At 47.2% G+C, this 25,352-nt stretch overlaps 1 protein-coding gene across 8 annotated transcripts in view; it reads right to left on the bottom strand.

Moving 5' to 3' along the window:
• LOC134931849 (organic solute transporter subunit beta-like) overlaps positions 1–25,352 on the bottom strand; it is a 104,372-nt gene that overhangs the window by 12,513 nt on the left and 66,507 nt on the right. The window contains exon 1 of one of the 8 annotated variants that reach the window (XM_063925622.1): positions 23,304–23,397. The exons of 5 other annotated variants lie outside the window; for them this stretch is intronic. The gene's annotated coding sequence lies outside the window, so the exon portion shown is untranslated. Of the gene's footprint in view, positions 1–18,697; positions 18,720–18,871; positions 18,896–23,303; positions 23,398–25,352 lie in introns of those variants that run through there. 2 more of the 8 variants (XM_063925628.1, XM_063925629.1) reach the window with 2 other exon arrangements.

Here is a 25,352-nt window from a genome sequence, read left to right as displayed (position 1 = left end):
ATTATTATTTGAGTTACGTCACTTTCCCGTCAGCTTGAATCAGTCTGTCCATTCTCATGTGACCTCTCTCATTACAAACAGGCATCTTCACCCACACAATGCTCTACACAGTTATCATTGTGCGTGACAATCCCAGGAGATCAGAAGTTTCTTAGATGCTCAAACCAGCCCATCTAGCTCCAACAATCATTCCATGGGCAAAGTCACAGAGATTACATTTCTTTTTCATTCTGGTGTTTGGTCTCAACAGCAGAACTTCTTGACTAGGCCTGTGTGCTTTTATGCATTGAGTTGCTGCCACATAAAAGGCTGATTTTACATTTGCATTCACAAGCAGGTGTACAGAAGTGGCCACTGACCGTATGCTCAGCACTGCAATGCTAGTGACTCACTGTGTGTAATGCACATAACTTTGCTTATTACTGCACCCTGCTGGCTGCATTTAACTTGTGTTATTTAACTGTACACAATTGCAGATGGCAGTACAGAAACAAAACTTCATTCATTGCAAAGATCGTATTCTTAACTTTGCAGTGGTTTCATGCCTGCATGCTGGCTTATTATAGCATGCCTGTCTGCTATTTTACATGCTGGTTTATGTACAGTATACTGTATATGTCCTCGTCTTATCACAATAAAGGTGTTTATAAACAATGCAATACTGATTTGTGTAAAGAACATACAGTATGTGCACTAAACATTTAATGCCATCATATATATATCTGGTATCTGCCGGGATTCCCAAGCCTGTAATACCAACTGATATTTAACATGTGTCACTTCTCCTATAGCACTATCACTACAATAATGGACCATACTTGGTGACATTTTACCCAGGCCCCTGGGAGTTGTGAGAGGAGAAAACCTAGGTGGGAGATGCGGTGGGTTTGTGTGGTACTATAATCATACCTCCCAACTTTTCTTTTCTTACTTGCAAGGAGGGACGCACACGCGCGCTTCCGAAAAAGGGCGTGACCTAAGAAAAGTGGGCGTGGCTTCGCGGGAGGGCCCGCGATCGCTAGCCACGCCCCCGTTTTCATCACTGAGGGGGCATGCCCAGCGTTATGTGAGCTGCTGGCATGCCCCCTCTCCCTCTGACTCCAGTGAATAGACGCTGTGTGAAAAATGCTGTGTGAGAAAATGCTCTGTTCCTGGACTTTCCTGGTAATGTATGATTGCCATCACCTGTGGTGAAATACCTTTCTTATCAATTAACTAGCTCACCACAGGTGATGGCAATCCTACATTCCCTGGAACAGAGCATTTTCTCCCTCATGGAGAGGGTCAGGTAGGCAAGTATGGTGTGCATGCGTCTATTCACCGCTGCTCTGCTAAGCAGGGCAGCGCGTGCAGGAGCCTCCCCCCCCCCCACCGCGGGACAGTGCGGCCCGCGGGTGGGACAGCGGGACAGTCCCCAAAAAACGGGACTGTCTCGCGAAAATCGGGACAGTTGGGAGGTATGCTATAATTAGTATCTTTGCGGCTCAGACTGTACATTTGTGGGAGAAGAACCACAACGACATGATTTGTTGCAAATTGCATCCCTGAGCCACTGGACTGCCCACTGCTGTGGGAGAGTGGGTAGATCTGGGTTGCTTCTCTACTATCTCATGATAATCCTGGACAGTTACACCAAATATGGTAATGGATATTTCTCTTACGTCCTAGAGGATGCTGGGGACTCCGTAAGGACCATGGGGATAGACGGGCTCCGCAGGAGACATGGGCACTAAGAAAGAACTTTAGGTATGGGTGTGCACTGGCTCCTCCCTCTATGCCCCTCCTCCAGACCTCAGTTTATTACTGTGCCCAGAGGAGAATACTTCTACGGAGGAATTCCATCTGGGCCGTTTTCTTCACTTCCTACAAACTGGAGGGAACTGTAACACGATTCAGCAGGTCTTATTCAACGGCTGGATTGCCGTTACCAAGATCGGTTAAGGCCCATTCCACTAGGAAAGTGGGCTCTTCTTGGGCGGCTGCCCGAGGGGTCTCGGCGTTGCAATTGTGCTGAGCTGCTACTTGGTCGGGTTCAAACACCTTTGCAAAGTTCTACAAGTTTGATACCCTGGCTGAGGAGGATCTCCTGTTTGCTCAGTCGGTGCTGCAGAGTAATTAGCACTCTCCCGCCTGTTTGGGAGCTTTGGTATAATCCCCATGGTCCTTACGGAGTCCCCAGCATCCTCTAGGACGTAAGAGAAAATAAGATTTTAAACCTACCGGTAAATCTTTTTCTCCTAGTCCGTAGAGGATGCAGGGCGCCCGTCCCAAGTGCGGACTACTTCTGCAAGACTTGTATATAGTTTTTGCTTACATAAGGGTTATGTTACAGTTTTCGTCAGTCTTGGTCTGATGCTGTGTTGTTTCATACTGTTAACTGGTTCGTATTTACCCTGGTTATACGGTGTGAATGGTGTGGGCTGGTATGAATCTTGCCCTTGGATTAACAAATCCTTTCCTCGTACTGTCCGTCTCCTCTGGGCACAGTTTCTCTAACTGAGGTCTGGAGGAGGGACATAGAGGGAGGAGCCAGTGCACACCCATACCTAAAGTTCTTTCTTAGTGCCCATGTCTCCTGCGGAGCCTGTCTATCCCCATGGTCCTTACGGAGTCCCCAGCATCCTCTACGAACTAGGAGAAAAAGATTTACTGCTAGGTTTAAAATCTTATTTAATCCCACACTTCAGTGTAACTATATAACATGTAATACCCCTTTTCCACTAGCTCAAAAAACACGGGTAAATGCACGGGGGCGCGCATTTACCCGTGTTTTTGGCAAGTGGAAAAGGGTCAACCCGGATCAAGTGACCCGTGAATCCTACCCGGCTATTTACCTGGGTAGGACACGGGAATGATCCGGGTAGGGTGTAGTGTAAACGGGAGCCGTGTCGATGCGACACGGCTCCCGTTTACACTGTATGGATGGGCGGCGCTGGGAGATCATGTGATCTCCCTGCGCCGCCCCTGCCGTGTAGCTAGAAGCGTCACCAACCCGGCATATGCCGGGTTGTGACTGCTGATGGGAAAGGGACCGAGCACGGGTCGCAGCAGGGGGCAGCTCCCGTGTCAGGCTCCCGGCTGCGACCCGTGCTCGTAGGTGTAAAAGGGGTATACATGACTGTGGAAGTGAGGGGCACGTGTCAGACTTCCTGAAAGGATCACTTTTCTAATGCTTCATACTGTATTTCAAGGTATAAACACATGTGATATTACTGATAATATTACTGATAATCAAGTCTAGATCAGTAACACATGTGAACTGGGAACCGGGGCAGCAGGCCTGAATTCACATTGCCACCCCAGTCCACTTTTGCAGTGCTGATCTCCACTCTGATCCTGCATCACAGAAGAGATCCATAAAATGTGGCATATATTTATCATAGAAATACATTTTAACTTATCGCTGTAGCAGCTAAAAAATACTCAGCTGCCAAGGGGAAAGAAATTTCCAGAGCACAAAGGTTTATTTACTTAACGCTCTGTCCTATGGAGCATGTCCAGGGGACCCAGCCCAGACCTAGCATAGAACAGGAAGATTACACTCCGTTTTCAGGTCGTTTGTTAGGTGCTTCTGCTCTCTTTGATAAATCTGCCTTTGTGTTTATACAATATAAGCTGTATTCTGACGGTATTGACAATGGAATTGTGTATGTTAGTTAGCATACGATACGGTCCACAAGAAAAACTAGTGTCCTTACATAATGAGACAAGAGACAACATGCCCTACAATTCTGACGCCCATGGTCTGGGCTCAGAGCCGGCCCTAACCAATATGATGCCCTAGGCAAGATTTTGGCTGGTGCCCCCTAGCACAACCGCTGGTTCTGTCTCTGACCTTGCACCTCTTTCCCAGCACCATCACCCCTCACCCATAGCAGTCCTTGTACCCCCTATATTTTAAATAGGAACAGTTCGCACATTTGACGCACAGCCCAAAAAGGGGCATCTTCTTGCTGGGAAGGGGTATGGCCACACAATAGTAACCCCAATTCCAATTACGCCACACAGTACTGCAACTTTATTCACATTTTATCTCGCGATAGTGTCCATAATTCATATTACATCCCACAGTAGTATCACTTTACCTTATAAACGTTACTCCTCACAGTAGAGCCCCTTATTCACATTACATCACACTGAATTGCTCCTTTTCTCTATCGTCCTAGTGGATGCTGGGGTTCCTGAAAGGACCATGGGGAATAGCGGCTCCGCAGGAGACAGGGCACAAAAAGTAAAGCTTTAGGATCAGGTGGTGTGCACTGGCTCCTCCCCCTATGACCCTCCTCCAAGCCAGTTAGATTTTGTGCCCGGCCGAGAAGGGTGCAATCTAGGTGGCTCTCCTAAAGAGCTGCTTAGGAAAGTTTAGCTTAGGTTTTTTATTTTACAGTGAGTCCTGCTGGCAACAGGATCACTGCAACGAGGGACTTAGGGGAGAAGAAGTGAACTCACCTGCGTGCAGGATGGATTGGCTTCTTGGCTACTGGACATCAGCTCCAGAGGGACGATCACAGGTACAGCCTGGATGGTCACCGGAGCCTTGCCGCCGGCCCCCTTGCAGATGCTGAAGTAAGAAGAGGTCCAGAATCGGCGGCAGAAGACTCCTCAGTCTTCTAAAGGTAGCGCACAGCACTGCAGCTGTGCGCCATTTTCCTCTCAGCACACTTCACACGGCAGTCACTGAGGGTGCAGGGCGCTGGGAGGGGGGCGCCCTGGGAGGCAAATGAATACCTATTTTGGCTAAAAATACCTCACATATAGCCTCCGGAGGCTATATGGAGATATTTAACCCCTGCCAGAATCCGTTAAGAGCGGGAGACGAGGCCGCCCGAAAAAGGGGCGGGGCCTATCTCCTCAGCACACAGCGCCATTTTCCCTCACAGAAAGGCTGGAGGGAAGGCTCCCAGGCTCTCCCCTGCACTGCACTACAGAAACAGGGTTAAAACAGAGAGGGGGGGCACTAATTTGGCGATATGCTTATATATATATTAAGATGCTATAAGGGAAAACACTTATATAAGGTTGTCCCTATATAATTATAGCGTTTTTGGTGTGTGCTGGCAAACTCTCCCTCTGTCTCTCCAAAGGGCTAGTGGGTCCTGTCCTCTATCAGAGCATTCCCTGTGTGTGTGCTGTGTGTCGGTACGTGTGTGTCGACAGGTAGGAGGACGATGTTGGTGAGGAGGCGGAGCAATTGCCTGTAATGGTGATGTCACTCTCTAGGGAGTCGACACCGGAATGGATGGCTTATTTAGGAAATTACGTGATAATGTCAACACGCTGCAAGGTCGGTTGACGACATGAGACGGCCGACAAACAATTAGTACGGTCCAGACGTCTCAAAAACACCGTCAAGGGTTTTTAAAACGCCCGTTTACTTTAGTCGGTCGACACAGACACAGACAGGGACACTGAATCCAGTGTCGACGGTGAATAAACAAACGTATTCCTTATTAGGGCCACACGTTAAAGGCAATGAAGGAGGTGTTACGTATTTCTGATACTACAAGTACCACAAAAGAGGGTATTATGTGGGATGTGAAAAAACTACCATAGTTTTTCCTGAATCAGATAAATTAAATAAAGTGTGTGATGATGCGTGGGTTCCCCCCGATAGAAAATTATGGGCGGTATACCCTTTCCCGCCAGAAGTTAGGGCGCGTTGGGAAACACCCCTTAAGGTGGATAAGGCGCTCACACGCTTATCAAAACAAGTGGCGGTACCGTCTATAGATAGGGCCGTCCTCAAGGACCAGCTGACAAGGCTGGAAAATATAATAAAAAGTATATACACACATACTGGTGTTATACTGCGGCCAGCGATCGCCTCAGCCTGGATGTGCAGAGCTAGGGTGGCTTGGTCGGATTCCCTGACTAAAAATATTGATACCCTTGACAGGGACAGTATTTTATTGACTATAGAGCATTTCTATATATGCGAGATGCACAGAGGGATATTTGCACTCTGGCATCATGAATAAACGCGATGTCCATAACTGCCAGAAGATGTTATGGACACGACAGTGGTCAGGTGATGCAGATTCCAAACGGCACAGTATGGCCGTATAAAGGAAGAGGACTTGTTTGGGGTCGGTCCATCGGACCTGGTGGTCACGGCAACTGCTGGAAAATCCACCGTTTTTTACCCTAAGTCACATCTCTGCAGAAAAAGACACCGTCTTTTCAGCCTCAGTCCTCTCGTCCCTATAAGATCATATCTGCCCAGGGATAGAGGAAAGGGAAGAAGACTGCAACAGGCAGCCTATTCCCAGGAACAGAAGCGTTCCACCGCGTCTGACAAGTTCTCAGCATGGCGCTGAGACCGTACAGGACCCCTGGATCCTACATGTAGTATCCCGGGGGTACAGATGGGAATGTCGAGACGTTTCCCCTTCGCAGGCTCCTGAAGTCTGCTTTACCAAGTCTCCCTCCGACAAGGAGGTAGTATGGGAAAAAATTCACAAGCTGTGTTCCCAGCAGGTGACAATTAAATTACCCCTCCTACTACAGAAAAGGGGTATTATTCCACACTATATTGTGGTACTGAAGCCAGAAGGCTAGGTGAGACTTATTCTAAAAAATTTTTTTTTTGAACACTTACAAAGGTTCAAATTAAGATGAAGTCACTCAGAGCAGTGATAACGAACCAGGAAGAAGGGGACTATATAGTGTCCCGGGACATCAGGGATGCTTACTTCTATGTCCCAAATTTGCCCTTCTCACTAAGGGTACCTCAGGTTCGTGGTGCAGAACTGTCACTATCAGTTTCAGACGCTGCCGTTTGGATTGTCCACGGCACCCCGGGGTCTTTACCAAGGTAATGGCCGAATTGATGATTCTTCTTCGAAGAAAAGGCGTCTTAATTATCCCTTACTTGGACGATCTCCTGATAGGGGCATAGTCCAGGGAACAGTTGGAGGTCGGAGTAGCACTATCTCGGATACTGCTACAATCAGCACGGGTGGATTCTAAATATTCCAAAATCGCAGCTGATCCCGACGACACGTCTGCTGTGCCTAGGGATGATTCTGGACACAGTCCAGAAAAAGGTGTTTCTCCCGGAAGAGAAAGCCAGGGAGTTATCCGAGCAAGTCAGGAACCTCCTAAAAACAGTGCATCATTGCACAAGGGTCCTGGTAAAAATGGTGGCTTCCTACGAAGCAATTCCATTCGGCAGATTTCACGTAAGAACTTTTCAGTGGGATCTGCTGGACAAATGGTCCGGATCGCATCTTCAGATGCATCAGCGGATAACCCAATATCCAAGGACAAGGGTGTCTCTCCTGTGGTGGTTATAGAGTGCTCATCTTCTAGAGGGCCGCAGATTCGGCATTCAGGATTGGATGCTGGTAACCACGGAGCCCAGCCTGAGAGGCTGGGGAGCAGTCACACAAGGGATAAATTTCCAGGGAGTGTGATCAAGTATGGAGACTTTTCTCCACATAAATATACTGGAGCTAAGGGTAAATTTATAATGCTCTAAGCTTAGCAAGACCTCTGCTTCAAGGTCAGCCGGTATTGATCCAGTGGGAAAAACATCACGGCAGTCGCCCACGTAAACAGACAGGGCGACACAAGAAGCAGGAGGGCAATGGCAGAAACTGCAAGGACTTTTCGCTGGGCGGAAAATCATGTGATAACACTGTCAGCAGTTTTTCATCCCGGGAATGGAAACTGGGAAGCAGACTTCCTCAGCACGACCTCCACCCGGGAGAGTGGAAACTTCATTGAGAAGTTTTTTCCACATGATTGTAAACCGTTGGGAAATACCAAAGGTGGACATGATGGCGTCCCGCCTGAACAAAAAACGGGACAGGTATTGCGCCAGGTCAAGGGACCCTCAGGCAATAGATGTGGACGTTCTGGTAACACCGTGGGTGTACCAGTCGGTGTATGTGTTCCCTCCTCTGCTTCTCATACCTAAGGTGCTGAGAATTATAAGACGTAGAGGAGTAAGAACTATACTCATGGCTCCGGATTGGCCAAGAAGGACTTGGTACCCGGAACTTCAAGAGATGCTTACAGAGGTCTTATGGCCTCTGCCGCTAAGAAGGGACTTGCTTCAGCAAGTACCATGTCTGTTCCAAGACTTACCGCAGCTGCGTTTGTCGGCATGGCGATGGAAAGCCGGATCCTAAGGGAAAAAAGGCATTCCGGAAGAGGTCATTCCTACCCTGGTCAAAGCCAGAAAGGAGGTGACCGCACAACATTATCACCACGTGTGGCGAAAATTTGTTGCGTGGTGTGAGGCCAGGAAGGCCCCACAAAGAAATTTCAACTCGGTCGTTTCCTGCATTTCCTGCAAACAGGAGTGTCTATGGGCCTCAAATTGGGGTCCATTAAGGTTCAAATTCGGCCCTGTAAATTTTCTTCCAGAAAGAATTGGCTTCAGTTCCTGAAGTCCAGAAGTTTGTCAAGGGAGTATTGCATATACAAACCCCTTTTTTGTGCCTCCAGTGGCACTGTGGGATCTCAACGTAGTTCTGGGATTTCTCAAATCACATTGGTTTAAAACCAGTCAAATATGTGGATTTGCAGCATCTCACATAAAAAGTGACCATGCTCTTGGCCCTGGCCTGGACCAGGCGAGTGTCAAATTGGTGGTTTTTTCTCAAAAAAGCCCATATCTGTTTGTCCATTCGGACAGGGCAGAGCTGCGGACTCGTCCCCAGTTCTCTCCCTAAGGTGGTGTCAGTGTTTCACCTGAACCAGCTTATTGTGGTGCCTTGCACCTACTAGGGACTTGGAGGACTCCAAGTTGCTAGAAGTTGTCAGGGCCCTGAAAATATATTCCAGGACAGCTGGAGTCAGAAAATCTGACTCGCTGTTTATACTGTATGCACCCAACAAGTTGGGTGCGCCTGCTTCTAAGCAGTCGATTGCTCGTTGGATTTGTAACACAATTCAACTTGCACATTCTGAGGCAGGCCTGCCACAGTCTAAATCGGTTAAGGCCCATTCCACAAGGAAGGTGGGCTCATCTTGGGCGGCTGCCCGAGAGGTCTCGGCATTACAACTCTGCCGAGCAGCTACGTGGTCAGGGGAGAACACGTTTGTAAAATTCTACAAATTTGATATCCTGGCAAAAGAGGACCTGGAGTTCTCTCATTCGGTGCTGCAGAGTCATCCGCACTCTCCCGCCCGTTTGGGAGCTTTGGTATAATCCCCATGGTCCTTTCAGGAACCCCAGCATCCACTAGGACGATAGAGAAAATAAGAATTTACTTACCGATAATTCTATTTCTCGGAGTCCGTAGTGGATGCTGGGCGCCCATCCCAAGTGCGGATTATCTGCAATACTTGTACATAGTTACAAAAATCGGGTTATTATTGTTGTGAGCCATCTTTTCAGAGGCTCCGCTGTTATCATACTGTTAACTGGGTTTAGATCACAAGTTGTACGGTGTGATTGGTGTGGCTGGTATGAGTCTTACCCGGGATTCAAAATTCCTCCCTTATTGTGTACGCTCGTCCGGGCACAGTACCTAACTGGCTTGGAGGAGGGTCATAGGGGGAGGAGCCAGTGCACACCACCTGATCCTAAAGCTTTACTTTTTGTGCCCTGTCTCCTGCGGAGCCGCTATTCCCCATGGTCCTTTCAGGAACCCCAGCATCCACTACGGACTCCGAGAAATAGAATTATCGGTAAGTAAATTCTTATTATTCACATTACACCACACCCTATTGCTCTTTATTCACATTAGACGATACAGTAGTGCCCTTTCTATACGCAACGCCACATAATAGAGCACCTTACTTATACGCATAATGCCACACATTAGTAATGCATTTACACACATTCCACACAGTAATGCTCCTTACACATGAGACACCTTATTAATGTCCTTATAAACATAATGCACCTTACACATTATGACAACCTTTATTAATGCCCTTTTACACATAATGTCCCTTACACATATGCCGCACATTATTAATGCCCTTATACACATAATGACACACATAGTGCCCCCTACACATTTGCTGCACATTATTAGTGCCCCAATACACATAATGACACACATACAGTAGTACCCTGTTACACATATGCCGCACATTATTAATGCCCTTATACACATAATGACACACATAGTGGCCCTTTACACATATGTTGCACATTATTAATGCATTTTTACATGACACATATAATGCTCCTTACACATATTCCGAACACTACTGCACAACCAACCCACTCACATGCACACAGCACTTACACTGCCACTAACACTGTGACCTCTGCCTCTGCTTGGATACAGATGTGTCCTCATAAATCTTGCATCAATGCTAAAGTCGGGCACCTTTTTTTAATGAAAATACATCTTATTTGCATTGCTATGTGGCTAGGATGCACAAGCAGCTTCTGCTGATTAAACTGTTATGCAGCATGCCTATATACTGTGTGAGACTGTGGCTGTATCTGCATATGAAATGCTACATACAGAATATAGGCATGCCGCATATCATTTTAATCAGCAGAAGCTGATGATGCCCCTTGGCATATCAAATGCCCTAGGCAATTGCCTAGTTTGCCTATGCCTATGGCCGGCTCTGTCTGGGCTTATGCATCCTTTCCACAACTCCAGGCAAAGTACAAAAGATTATTCACAGAATAAAACCAGTATGGGGGAGATTACATTAAGCATGAGCTCCCATCAGAATGACACGCAAGGTGCTGCTGGGAGTATAAGAGGCTATTATGGTAGGAAAATCCTTGCTCATTTCTGCTTGCATTTCCATGGGGACCCATGATGGGGTAGTAGTAAAACTGAGAGGCTTTTGCAATCCCTTAATTTCTGGGTTTCGGACACATTCGCACTACAGCACATGTGCAGCTATCCAGCTGTGCATGTGCAATGCCAAGATGAGATTTGCATCAGGATCTCCTCCAGCCCACCGGAGAGGTATGCACCTTTGAAGGTAATAGGCTAATGTCATCCGAAGATGGCATTAAACCTTGCATGCAGGAGCCAAAAAGCTCTTGCATGCAAGGTGTAATGCCATCCCCACAGAAAACGATGGGGACAGCTGCTGCGAGGGATTGAAGATGGATATCTCCTGTTTTCTATCTTATTACATACTAGCAACACTTAATTCTGCCCATGTAGAAAGAACTGTTTATGTACGTTTTAAGGATAGAATTGCTTAATAGAACCCTTGGTGTTGTCTGAGCAATCACTCCTGGGTGTTATAGTGTCATACTTAGCTTTGCTTTGCTGAATATTATACACTGAAGTGCCAAAAGTCATAGGATAGGAGTCTAGTATTGTGCAGGACCTCCTCCCAGCGAAGTGTAGCAACGCGACGTGGTATCGATTCCACAAGTGGACGGAAGACCTCTGCAGAAATGTTGACCCATGCCATCTGGACAGCTTCCCACAGCTCCCTGATATTTGTAGGTGCAGGATATTGGGTGCGAATTGACCTTTCCAGAATGCTCCTCAAACCAGTTCTGGACAACTTGCGATCAATAATGACAATAGAAAAAAAACTTTTTGTCAATCCTGGGGCACTGCACTCATGAGCAGCAGAAGACTGAAAAAAATAGGTCACCAACCTATACATACTTGGACAAGTAAAAAAAGGAACAGTCTTACATGCACTATGGGGGTAATTCCAAGTTGATCGCAGCAGGAAATTTTTTAGCAGTTGGGCAAAACCATGTGCACTGCAGGGGGGGCAGATATAACATTTGCAGAGAGAGTTAGATTTGGGTGGGTTATTTTGTTTCTGTGCAGGGTAAATACTGGCTGCTTTATTTTTACACTGCAATTTAGATTGCAGATTGAACTCACCCCACCCAAATCTAACTCTCTCTGCACGTGTTATATCTGCCCCCCCCCCCTGCAGTGCACATGGTTTTGCCCAACTGCTAAAAAAATTCCTGCTGCGATCAACTTGGAATTACCCCCTATGAGTAGACGATAAAGTCCAAATTTCAAGTAACACGAATGGTTTTCCTTATTCCTCGTGGCAGTTCATGTATGGGGAAAAAAATAAGAATTTACTTACCGATAATTCTATTTCTCGTAGTCCGTAGTGGATGCTGGGGACTCCGTCAGGACCATGGGGATTAGCGGCTCCGCAGGAGACAGGGCACAAAAGTAAAAGCTTTAGGATCAGGTGGTGTGCACTGGCTCCTCCCCCTATGACCCTCCTCCAAACCTCAGTTAGGATACTGTGCCCGGACGAGCGTACACAATAAGGAAGGATTTTGAATCCCGGGTAAGACTCATACCAGCCACACCAATCACACTGTACAACCTGTGATCTGAACCCAGTTAACAGCATGATAACAGCGGAGCCTCTGAAAAGATGGCTCACAACAATAATAACCCGATTTTTGTAACAATAACTATGTACAAGTATTGCAGACAATCCGCACTTGGGATGGGCGCCCAGCATCCACTACGGACTACGAGAAATAGAATTATCGGTAAGTAAATTCTTATTTTCTCTGACGTCCTAAGTGGATGCTGGGGACTCCGTCAGGACCATGGGGATTATACCAAAGCTCCCAAACGGGCGGGAGAGTGCGGATGACTCTGCAGCACCGAATGAGAGAACTCCAGGTCCTCCTCAGTCAGGGTGTGCCCCTGACCAAGTATCAGCTCGGCAAAGTTGTAAAGCCGAGACCCCTCGGGCAGCCGCCCAAGATGAGCCCACCTTCCTTGTGGAATGGGCATTTACATATTTTGGCTGTGGCAGGCCTGCCACAGAATGTGCAAGCTGAATTGTACTACACATCCAACTAGCAATCGTCTGCTTAGAAGCAAGAGCACCCAGTTTGTTGGGTGCATACAGGATAACAGCAAGTCAGTTTTCCTGACTCCAGCCGTCCTGGAAACTATATTTTCAGGGCCCTGACAACATCTAGCAACTTGGAGTCCTCCAAGTCCCTAGTAGCCGCAGGTACCACAATAAGCTGGTTCGGGTGAAACACTGACACCACCTTAGGGAGAAACTGGGGATGAGTCCGCAGCTCTGCCCTGTCCGAATGGACAATCAGATATGGGCTTTTTTGAGACAAACGCCGCCAATTCTGACACTCGCCTGGCCGAGGCCAGGGCCAACAGCATGGTCACTTTCCCTGTGAGATATTTCAAATCCACAGATTTGAGCGGTTTAAACGAATGTGATTTTAGGAATCCCAGAACTACGTTGAGATCCCACAGTGCCACTGGAGGCACAAAAGGGGGTTGTATATGCAGTACTCCCTTGACAAACTTCTGGACTTCAGGAACTGAAGCCAATTCTTTCTGGAAGAAAATCGACAGGGCCGAAATTTGAACCTTAATGGACCCCAATTTGAGGCCCATAGACACTCCTGTTTGCAGGAAATGCAGGAAACGACCGAGTTGAAATTTCTTCATGGGGCCTTCCTGGCCTCACACCACGCAACATATTTTCGCCACATGTGGTGATAATCTTGTGCGGTCACCTCCTTCCTGGCTTTGACCAGGGTAGGAATGACCTCTTCCGGAATGCCTTTTTCCCTTAGGATCCGGCGTTCAACCGCCATGCCGTCAAATGCAGCCGCGGTAAGTCTTGGAACAGACATGGTACTTGCTGAAGCAAGTCCCTTCTTAGCGGCAGAGGCCATGAGTCCTCTGTGAGCATCTCTTGAAGTTCCGGGTACCAAGTCCTTCTTGGCCAATCCGGAGCCACGAGTATAGTTCTTACTCCTCTACGTCTTATAATTCTCAATACCTTGGGTATGAGAAGCAGAGGAGGGAAGACATACACCGACTGGTACACCCACGGTGTTACCAGAACGTCCACAGCTATTGCCTGAGGGTCTTTTGACCTGGCGCAATACTTGTCCAGTTTTTTGTTCAGGCGGGACGCCATCATGTCCACCTTTGGTCTTTTCCAACAGTTCACAATCATGTGGAAGACTTCCCGATGAAGTCCCCACTCTCCTGGGTGGAGGTTGTGCTGAGGAAGTCTGCTTCCCAGTTGTCCACTCCCGGAATGAACACTGCTGACAGTGCTATCACATGATTTTCCGCCCAGCGAAAAATCCTTGCAGTTTCTGCCATTGCCATCCTGCTTCTTGTGCCGCCCTGTCTGTTTACGTGGGCGACTGCCGTGATGTTGTCCCACTGGATCAATACCGGCTGACCTTGAAGCAGAGGTCTTGCTAAGCTTAGAGCATTGTAAATTGCCCTTAGCTCCAGTATATTTATGTGGAGAAAAATCTCCAGACTTGATCACACTCCCTGGAAATTTTTTCCCTGTGTGACTGCTCCCCAGCCTCTCAGGCTGGCCTCCGTGGTCACCAGCATCCAATCCTGAATGCCGAATCTGCGGCCCTCTAGAAGATGAGCACTCTGTAACCACCACAGGAGAGACACCCTTGTCCTTGGAGATAGGGTTATCCGCTGATGCATCTGAAAATGCGATCCGGACCATTTGTCCAGCAGATCCCACTGAAAAGTTCTTGCGTGGAATCTGCCGTATGGAATCGCTTCGTAATAAGCCACCATTTTTCCCAGGACTCTTGTGCAATGATGCACTGACACTTTTCCTGGTTTTAGGAGGTTCCTGACTAGCTCGGATAACTCCCTGGCTTTCTCCTCCGGGAGAAACACCTTTTTCTGGACTGTGTCCAGAACCATCCCTAGGAACAGCAGACGTGTCATCGGAAACGGCTGCGATTTTGGATATTTAGAATCCACCCGTGCTGTCGTAGAACTACTTGAGATAGTGCTACTCCGACTTCCAACTGTTCTCTGGACCTTGCCCTTATCAGGAGATCGTCCAAGTAAGGGATAATTAAGACGCCTTTTCTTTGAAGAAGAATCATCATTTCGGCCATTACTTTGGTAAAGACCCGGGGTGCCGTGGACAATCCAAACGGCAGCGTCTGAAACTGATAGTGACAGTTCCGTACCACGAACCTGAGGTACCCTTGGAGAGAAGGGCAATTTGGGACATGGAGGTAAGCATCCTTGATGTCCAGGGACACCATATAGTCCCCTTCTTCCTGGTTCGCTATCACTGCTCTGAGTGACTCCATCTTGATTTGAACCTTTGTATGTAAGTGTTCAAAGATTTCCCATTTAGAATAGGTCTCACCGAGCCGTCTGGCTTCAGTACCACAATATAGTGTGGAATAATACCCCTTTCCTTGTTGTAGGAGGGGTACTTTGATTATCACCTGCTGGGAATACAGCTTGTGAATTGTTTCCAATACTGCCTCCCTGTCGGAGGAAGACGTTGGTAAAGCAGACATCAGGAGCCTGCGAGGGGGAGACGTCTCGAATTTCCAGTCTGTACCCCTGGGATACTACTTGTAGGATCCAGGGGTCCACTTGCGAGTGAGCCCACTACGCGCTGAAACCCACCGCACTTGAGTCCGCTTGTACGGCCCCAGCGTCATGCTGAGGACTTGGCAGAAGCTGTGGAGGGCTTCTGTTCCTGGGAATGGGCTGCCTGCTGCAGTCTTCTTCCCTTTCCTCTATCCCTGGGCAGATATGACTGGCCTTTTGCCCGCTTGCCCTTATGGGGACGAAAGGACTGAGGCTGAAAAGACGGTGTCTTTTTCTGCTGAGATGTGATTTGGGGTAAAAAAGATGGATTTTCCAGCTGTTGCCGAGGCCACCAGGTCCGATGGACCGACCCCAAATAACTCCTCCCCTTTATACGGCAATACTTCCATGTGCCGTTTGGAATCTGCATCACCTGACCACTGTCGTGTCCATAAACATCTTCTGGCAGATATGGACATCGCACTTACTCTTGATGCCAGAGTGCAAATATCCCTCTGTGCATCTCGCATATATAGAAATGCATCCTTTAAATGCTCTATAGTCAATAAAATACTGTCCCTGTCAAGGGTATCAATATTTTCAGTCAGGGAATCCGACCAAGCCACCCCAGCGCTGCACATCCAGGCTGAGGCGATCGCTGGTCGCAGTATAACACCAGTATGTGTGTATATACCTTTTTCGGATATTTTTCAGCCTCTCAGCTGGCTCCTTGAGGGCGGCCCTATCTGGAGACGGTACCGCCACTTGTTTTGATAAGCGTGTGAGCGCCTTATCCACCCTAAAGGGTGTTTCCCAACGCGCCCTAACTTCTGGCGGGAAAGGGTATACCGCCAATAATTTTCTATCGGGGGAAACCCACGCATCATCACACACTTCATTTAATTTATCTGATTCAGGAAAAACTACAGGTAGTTTTTTCACACCCCACATAATACCCTTCTTGTGGTACTTGTAGTATCAGAAATATGTAACACCTCCTTCATTGCCCTTAACATGTAACGTGTGGCCCTAAAGGAAAATACGTTTGTTTCTTCACCGTCGACACTGGAGTCAGTGTCCGTGTCTGTGTCGACCGACTGAGGTAAATGAGCGTTTTACAGCCCCTGACGGTGTTTGAGACGCCTGGACAGGTACTAATTTGTTTGCCGGCCGTCTCATGTCGTCAACCGACCTTGCAGCGTGTTGACATTATCACGTAATTCCTTAAATAAGCCATCCATTCCGGTGTCGACTCCCTAGAGAGTGACATCACCATTTCAGGCAATTGCTCCGCCTCCTCACCAACATCGTCCTCATACATGTCGACACACACGTACCGACACACAGCACACACACAGGGAATGCTCTGATAGAGGACAGGACCCCACTAGCCCTTTGGGGAGACAGAGGGAGAGTTTGCCAGCACACACCAAAAACGCTATAATTATACAGGGACAACCTTTATATAAGTGTTTTTCCCTTATAGCATTTTAATATATATATATATATCGCCAAATAAGTGCCCCCCCCTCTCTGTTTTAACCCTGTTTCTGTAGTGCAGTGCAGGGGAGAGCCTGGGAGCCTTCCCACCAGCATTTCTGTGAGGGAAAATGGCGCTGTGTGCTGAGGAGAATAGGCCCCGCCCCCTTTTCGGCGGGCTTCTTCTCCCGTTTTTCTGAGACCTGGCAGGGGTTAAATACATCCATATAGCCCCCAGGGGCTATATGTGATGTATTTTTAGCCAGAATAAGGTACTATCATTGCTGCCCAGGGCGCCCCCCCCCCAGCGCCCTGCACCCTCAGTGACCGCTGCTATGAAGTGTGCTGACAACAATGGCGCACAGCTGCAGTGCTGTGCGCTACCTTATGAAGACTGAAGAGTCTTCTGCCGCCGTTTCTGGACCTTCACTTTTCGGCATCTGCAAGGGGGGTCGGCGGCGCGGCTCCGGGACGAACCCCAGGGTGAGACCTGTGTTCCGACTCCCTCTGGAGCTAATGGTGTCCAGTAGCCTAAGAAGCCAATCCATCCTGCACGCAGGTGAGTTCACTTCTCTTCCCTAAGTCCCTCGTAGCAGTGAGCCTGTTGCCAGCAGGACTCACTGAAAATAAAAAACCTAACAAACTTTTACTCTAAGCAGCTCTTTAGGAGAGCCACCTAGATTGCACCCTTCTCGGCCGGGCACAAAAATCTATCTGAGGCTTGGAGGAGGGTCATAGGGGGAGGAGCCAGTGCACACCACCTGATCCTAAAGCTTTTACTTTTGTGCCCTGTCTCCTGCGGAGCCGCTAATCCCCATGGTCCTGACGGAGTCCCCAGCATCCACTTAGGACGTCAGAGAAAAGGGGAGAATAGATGATACTGTAATAACGTCAGATGATGACACACCCAGAGTGCGTATTCTTTCTATTGAGAAGTGTGACAGTCCATTCCAAAAGATTCAGAAACCCAAAATTCCTTTTTTGTTTCCCTCTCAGGTCACCTCACACGTAGGGTTGCCACCTCTCCCTGATTTCCTGGATTCTCCAGGATTTGGTGGCAACCCTCCAGGAGGTTTTTCCCTTCACCCGGATTCCTGGAATCTCCAGGAATAAGGGGACCCTGGGTGCATTAGCAGTGCTCCTTGGCATCCGAGGAACTCAGTGAACTACAGTGACTGTCTTGCGAGATGATGACATCAAATCTCGCGAGACTGTGTTCAGCCCAGACTGAGCCAAAGCTGCCGTGATGCTGCCATCAGCAGCTCTTCCTCAGCGTTTCCCCAGGCTGCGGTGGTGAAGTAACGCCGGCCCGGCTTATGTGAGAAGAATACGAGAGCTGACAGGCATGTCACACATATATTTATAATATAATGAGCATGCATGAAACAAATAGAGGCTCAAGTTATATATAATGTATATGTATATTTTTTATTCACTAACAGACACCTTTTAGTAGTGCATTTGTTTGTTTAACCTGCTGAAGCCTGATATTGATTAGGTTGTGTGCAACACTTACACTTCCATGGTTCTTCCCTCTTTCACACAATCTAGTTTTAGGGCACCTGTAATTTACATGAACATTGCTTGGTGCTGCAGAGGGGTGGGGGGTGTTGGGATTGGGAAGAGGGGGGGGGGGGGGTGGATCTCCAGGAATCAATGATGCATGAAGTGGCAACCCTGCTCACACGTGGTAGAGGAATAAGTGGTAGAATGCTCACGCGTTTGCTTACTTTTAGTATGCAGGTGCTGTGCTTATAAAGGTATCTTTATCCCCTTTCGTCACACAGCATAGAGATAATTTATCCATATACAATGCAGGAAGGTTGAGACAATAAAACATATATTCAAAAAAACAAAAATGAGGTTTAAATCACATAGCAGTGCAACCTTATCATACAGAACAAAACACCAGATGTAACCCGGGTATATAAGGTATAGTTCCCCATGCTTGTGAACACTCTGTGCCGTACCTCGAAAACAGACACTACTTTCAACGCGTTTCAGCACTCTGCAGCGCCTTTTTCAAGATAAGTGTCTGTAAAATACCAATATGCCTGTATTAAATCTATGTGTACATAAAATATGAATTAACATTTCTAAATGGGTTACAACATGCCAGCAAGTAAAATAAAGTTTCCACTTACCACTGACTAAAAAAAGAGGGCTCCCATGTATGGCCCAAACGATGGTTCCAGACCAAAAACAACTTTCAGAATGATGTAAGCGGCCCAGAAACCTCGGGCACAGGTCCGTCCCAGTCTCCCGCATTGACCTTCTTCCCAAATGACCTTGTGGAAGCTGGCAGGCTCGTGATTGGTAATTCCATATCATGTGACCTCCGAAAACTATCACATGATCTAATGCACCAACCAACATCCACCATATTCCATGATGACCTTCTTCCCAAGGTGCATCGAGGGGCAGCTAAACAACTGGAACTGGTGGTAAGGGAGTCACGTCAGCCGTGTGTCAATCTCATGCTGTCACGTGATGATTCAGAGACTAGGCTTCATAGTGTATTCTTGTTGATGACGCACGACATCACACCATGTGACCGCTTAGTCCCTTAACTGAAGGGGAAATGGGACCAATGATACGGTGCATTATTCTGCTGGAATATTCTATCATTGTGGGGGTATCTGAAGTCCACAATGGGCTGCAAATGGTCACCAATCAATGCAGCTTAGCGGTTACCGGTCAAAAACATGTTGAGGCAGACCAGCAGACACAACCATGTCACGTGAACACACCCAACACCATTATGGAACCACTACAAACCTGCACAGTGCATTCTTGACAACTGGGGTCAATGGCCTCCTGGGATCTGCACCACACTTGAACCATACAATAAGCATGAAACTGGAGCAGTGACTCATCGGACCACGCCACATGTGGCCAGTCCTCCAGAGTCCAATTAGCAATGTCACAAGCACAGGTGAAGCGCTGTGTCCAGTGTTGTAGTGTTAACAGGGGCACTCTGGTGGGTCTTCTGCTCCCATATCCCATGGAAGCTATAGAACGCAGCACTGACCTGGATATGTGTCCGGTAATTCCTGCATTGAATGTGGATGTGATTTGAGCCAGTGTCGCTTATCTGTTACCATGGACAATTCTGGACAGATGCCACTGATCACAATTATTAAGCACCCGTGGTAGGCCACTGCGCTGCCCGCAGTGGGTGGTAAAGCCTTCCATGAGGTATTCCTGGTACACGTGTCACACTGTAGAGCAAGAAATGCTGAATGTCCGCACAACTCTGGAAATGGAATGTTCCATCTGTCGGGCACCCATTATCATGCCAAGTTCCAACTCCAATAAATATACGTCACCTTGCCGTGAGTAGCCTATCTGGTGTTCACACTGACTCACGAGATGTCAGATTACAATTGATGCAGGTCTGGCCATTTCTAAGATGTCACAGTACGGAGGCGCCACCTATCATTACCTTTACATACTACTATTCCATTACTACTGGCACTTCAATGTAGGTTCCCGTATTTGATGAGCTATGGGCTATGGGGGTACTAAAGCTTCTAAAACAGACAAGTGGTGTTATTGTCCATAGCAATCAATCAGTTTCTATACATCATTTCTCTATTGCATTCTAGAGAATGATAGACAGAATCTGATTGGTTGCTTTGACTCTTTTAGAAGCTTTAGTATATCTACCCCCAAGTGTCTGTGGATTGATTTACACTTTGGAAGTCAGTCCACAGGCAGCAGACCTTTTTAAGGGGCTTATTTATCAACGAGTGATGAAACTCATAAAACTCATTCTGCATGATAAGATTTGTTGTATGATAAATTTTTCTCCAGCCAATCAGCTCCCAACTGTCGTGTTCAGCTCCTAACGGTCGTTTTTGAAAATGACAGTTGGGAGCTGATTGGCTGTAGCACCATTTAACATATGTTATGAGTTTTATCACTCACAACAAGTTTTATCACTCGTTTAGAAATGGCCCCCTAAATATGGAATAATACTATGGCATCTGACCGTGAGCCGCATGGATCATGACAGGATCAGGAATTTCTCCTGTTTTCATTACAATCACATTCAGCCATCAGCCATAGCCCCATCTCACTGCCTTCACTTGTGTCTGGCTGAGACCAGGTGGCCTATTTATGATTAAATATTTGTGGCAAATTCCCAGAAAATACCCTGAAGATGGCGTTAGCCCATCGCAGCCTATGGGCTACACTTTGCAAAATTAGCCCATTGTCCGAACACGTGCTCCTCTCAGAGCCCCTGTCACTGTGGGTGTAGAGTGATATTTTCAGGAGGAAGAATCACATACTACAATATGATTTTGCATGCTAATATCGTGCCCATATCGCTTGGAGTATGCAATACTTGCTACATAAATAGACCCCCAGGAGAGATAAGGGCATCATAATTCCCAAGATGGCCATCTTACTCACTAACGTATTGTTTTCCTGGCTGCTCAGAGTGAAGGTGGATTATGACTCATGATTCCTGATGTAACCTATACTGTAACCTGCATGCCTGTACCATAGCTATGTGAACACTGTAGGTGAGTGACCAGCAGAACACAGCAGCTTTATCTGCCTTCTCATACCTCCTGGTACTGTATGTGCCGGCAGATCTAAAGGTCACAGTTTATACAGAGCAGATGGACGTTGTTGTGCAGACAACAGATTTTCCACAGATCAGCTAGTTCATCCACCAGGCAACCTTGACTTCAAGTCCTGCCTAGGGCCCAACTTGCGCTGACTCAGATTACCATGGGAAGACGATCCAAACTAGGATATTGGCTAGGACCCCATATGGTCTTAAGAGGTCTATTTATGACCCATTGCAATTAAATCCCAAAACGTATCATTCCATATTGCAACATATTGCAGCGCCAAGCAATGCACTTTTGGTGCTAGTTATTGACATTCTTGCCAAGACAGTTGCTCCTATAAGACTCCATCCTTTACCGCTTGGTGCAGAACTGGTTTACCTACTGCACATGCACGGCCAAAGATGGTGTTAGGTACTGGGTGCCATTTCTGAAAAGCTAAGCCCGGAACTGCTTATGCCACCGAAAATAGAGGTATTTATATCTAAAATATTCCTGACATTAAATAATGCAACAAGGCTCCAAAAATGTTAGTTTTCGCAGTATTGGCCAGAATTACTACATTAATATAGTCCACTTAATTTGGCCTAACATTAACATGTCCGAGCAATTCACTTGTCTTTATTACTCTCTCTCTCCCCCCTTACCCCACCTCCCAATAAAATCAATAATTATTAAACTCCATAAAAGTTATGTGTGTCAAAGTCAGATGCTGGTCTATAATCATACAACCTGTGTATATCTATCAGTGGATAACTGGCTTCAAAGATGACATGAAGTTGCAGTCATACTAGTTTTAGCAACATATGTATCTGGTGACAGAACTGCAATGATATATGTTCCTCTTCAGTATGAATGTTTTACCTGGCATCATGGGATAAGCATAAAACTACCATGCCTTCATATTCAGTTAAAAGGGACTGTTTGCCTTTAAAAAACATTGATATATTGGTTTGTACAAGGCTTCCTGTAACTGTTTATAGAGACATATCTCTCTAATTTGTGTCTGTGCTTTTCAGCCAACTTTGGGGGTCATTCCGAGTTGATCGCTCGCTAGCTGTTTTTAGCAGCCGTGCAAACGCATAGTCACCGCCTACAGGGGAGTGTATTTTTGCTTTGCAAGTGTGCGATCGCATGTGCAGCCGAGCTGTGCAAAAACATTTTGTGCAGTTTCTGAGTAGCTCTGAACTTACTCAGCCCTTGCGATCACTTCAGCCTATCCGGGGCCGGAATTGATGTCAGACACCCGCCCTGCAAACACTTGGACACGCCTGCGTTTTTCCAAACACTCCCAGAAAACGGTCAGTTGACACCCACAAACGCCTTCTTCCTGTCAATCTCCTTGTGATCGGCTGTGCGAATGGATTCTTCGTACAATCCATCGCCCAGAAACGATCTGCTTTGTAGCCGTATGACGTGCCTGTGCATTGCGGTGCATGCGCAGTTCTGACCTGATCGCAGCGAAAAAAGCTAGCGTGCAATCAGGGCGGAATGACCCCTTTTGTGTGACAGCAAATTATTTGGTAAGGTAAAAAAATGCTGCTGTGCTGTCTACAGTTCTTCTTACCCATAGGCAATGAAACAACTTTCCCTGCTGATATAAAGACATTGCTGAGAAAGCATCAAATAAAAGATAAAAATCTGCGGGCTCTATGTTTCAGGTAAAACATGATAAAAAGAGTGATACATTCCGTGTGTGTTTGTGTGTGTGTGTTTATTGTGACCGCCTTACCCGCATCCCGTACCATGTAGACTGTCACCTTTTGGAAGATTTAACAGTTTCAGGCCAGTTCTTACTGCACCTATAAGACCTATTAGTTTTGCGATTCTTATATATAGTTAGCTGTGACATGCAAGTTTCTGATTAAGCACAGAAAGAAGTGTTTGCCGACTTGTGAACGGATAGGCCAGGTTGGCTGACAGATACAGTTCTTTCTACCACCCACTAGTATATCACTTGTTATCAACAGCATCTGTGTCTCTGCGTACTTACTCACTGATCCTGCAGCAGGGTGTTTGTCCCTCAGGGCATACTGTGTGACTCACGGCCTCCTTTTGTACTTCTCTTTCTGTTGCCTTATCCAAGTATACACAGGCTGAGGTGAATGGACAGTGGGACTTTCACCCAGGGACCTCCCACAAGGACAGCTCTGTGAGCAGCACTAAGTTGGCCTTAACCTTACAAAAGCTACTGGGTTATAGGTAAATGTAAAGAGGGTCTTCAGGCTCAGTTTGACTAAACACCATTTAGGGATTTCTCTCCATATTACCTTGAAATGATTACTTATTGGACCTAGACTGTGATCACTGTAGTCAGAATACCAACTCAATATGCAGAAATCGTTCCATATAACATATACTATTAGAATTCTGTATATGCTAAAATAGAATTAGAATGAGTCCATTTATGATGCAAGAAGCAGCAATGTGTGTGCGCAAAGCTGTTATTCATTCTTACAGTGATTCCTGCCACCAAGCCGTAACTAGACTTTTTGGTACCCTGTGCCAGAGAGAGAATTGCCCCCCCTCCCTCCCAATTTTTTTTCAATAGGGACATAATGTGCATGCCTTGTGGGAACCAATGCAAGAAAATGGATTTGGACACAAATCCTCTTTATACAACATTCATGCACTTAACTTGAGAGCTCATTCAGTTACAAGACCCTTCATTTATTAAATAACACATTTCAATATACTGCTATATCCAGGATTTAAACCTAGAACCTGTTGCATTGTAATCAAACACCCTACTCATTGAGTTATTTGATCCTGCATAAAAACTATGAACACTATATGATGCTACTGGTATTTTGTACAAAAAATATCAGCATTGCAATTGAGCAGATCTATGTAGTGTGCAGCCACACATCCAATCTCTTGCAGCCACACATCACATAATGCTGATAATTGTTTCACAAAATACAAGGTAAGCTTCAAATAGTATTCTCTAGCTTAGAATTATCAACCTTTCTATGCAAGGGCAGATAGCTCAATAAATAGATTGTCTGACTGCAATGCCACAGACAATGGGTTCGGATCCCTGGTATGTCAACATCTTGAAATGTAACAAAGGACAGTGTGACTGAATAACAAAGAAATCTCAAGTTGAGTTCATGAATGTTGTGTAGGTATTAGCGACGGAAGGGGTGGGGGTAGGAGGTAGGGGCGGTAGGGAGATGCTGAGCTGGAAAAAGGGAGTAAGCTGCAAGTGAAATTAATTAAAACAGATAATTGACAAGTGCCGCCATGCAGTGCTATGTGCGGTGCTCCCTCCGCACACACCTAATTACGGCCCTGCCTGCCACCAACACAAAAGTGCACATTCAACAGATACCCATTCAGGAAACACAAAACAGAACTTATGTCAGTGGCGTAACTACTGCCCCCGCAGTCCTCGCGGTGGCTTGGGGGCGAGGGGCTGCGGGGGCGCCACTGACTTAGAACAGATTGACATGCGGACGAGCGTCCGCATGTCAATCTGCGGTCTCCTTCCCTCCGCTGCTGTGTTGGAGGGACACGGAGGGCACTGCGCGCGCCTCTCCAGTGTCCCTCCTCCTGGCTCTCCGGCCGGTCTAATAAAGAAAGTGCCGTTCGTGAGCTCTGATTGGCTCACGAACCGGCACTTCCTTTATTAGACCCGCAGGAGAGCCAGGAAGGACACGGGAGAGGCGCGCGCTGTGCCCTCCGTGTCCCTCCAACACAAAGGAGCGGGGAGCGGGGGGGGGGGGGGGATAGGGGAGCAGGCACTGTGGGGGAATATCTGGCACTGGGGGCATGTACCTGGTGGCACTGTGGGGGAATATCTGGCACTGGGGGCCAATATCTGGCACTGGGGGGAGCAGGCACTGAGGGGGCTTATGTGACACTGTGGGGGAATATCTGGCACTGCGGGCATATACCTGGCACTATGGGGGAATATCTGGCACTGGGGGGAGCAGGCACTGAGGGGGCATATGTGGCACTGTGGGGGAATATCTGGCACTGGGGGCAAATACCTGGCACTGTGGGGGAATATCTGGCACTGGGGGGAGCAGGCACTGAG

The sequence above is a fragment of the Pseudophryne corroboree genome, chromosome 6, assembly GCF_028390025.1.
Source record: "Pseudophryne corroboree isolate aPseCor3 chromosome 6, aPseCor3.hap2, whole genome shotgun sequence".
NCBI lineage: Eukaryota > Metazoa > Chordata > Amphibia > Anura > Myobatrachidae > Pseudophryne > Pseudophryne corroboree.
This window is presented reverse-complemented; position numbering and strand designations above follow the sequence as displayed.